The sequence below is a fragment of the Zootoca vivipara genome, chromosome 6, assembly GCF_965207765.1.
Source record: "Zootoca vivipara chromosome 6, rZooViv2.hap1.1, whole genome shotgun sequence".
NCBI lineage: Eukaryota > Metazoa > Chordata > Lepidosauria > Squamata > Lacertidae > Zootoca > Zootoca vivipara.
In genome coordinates, this window is record NC_142589.1 from 69,018,418 (window position 1) to 69,019,027 (window position 610).

The window sequence follows — 610 nt, forward strand, 5'->3', positions numbered from 1 at the left end:
GTGGAGACGCTCCTTCAGGTATATGGTACTAGGCTGAGGCCAAATGCAGAAGAATGCCTTTTACCAAGTCAGGGATTTGGTCCATTGAGACCAATATTGTCTACACTGACTGTTCAAACTTTTAAGCAGGGGGGTTTCCCATCCCTAGCTGGCGATGCCTGGGATTGTCTGCATCCCAGCAATGGCCTACAACTCACCCTGCATCCCTGTGCTGTCCTTCCTTCTTTGTACTGTACTTGAATTCTTACCATGATCTTACTCCTTCCCACCTAGAGTTGGGAGCGTTCTGTTACGCTTGCAGTCAGGGCCGGATTTAGGTTAAGCTACTGAAGCTACTGAAGGTAATGGGGCCCTTTATATGTCCCAACTGTTCTTTGTCAACAACAAATTGTCACTTTTTTGTGTGTTGAATACAGTATATGCTATATGGTAATTTATGGTATCTAAAGCCATTTGCACATAACAAAATAAGTATTTTATCAAAGTAATTGTTGAACTGAAATACAATTAAGAAGAAGTATATTAATAGTGAAATACAATTAAGAAGAAGTATATTAATAGTGAAATACAATTAAGAAGAAGTATATTAATAGTGAAATAATTATTAAGC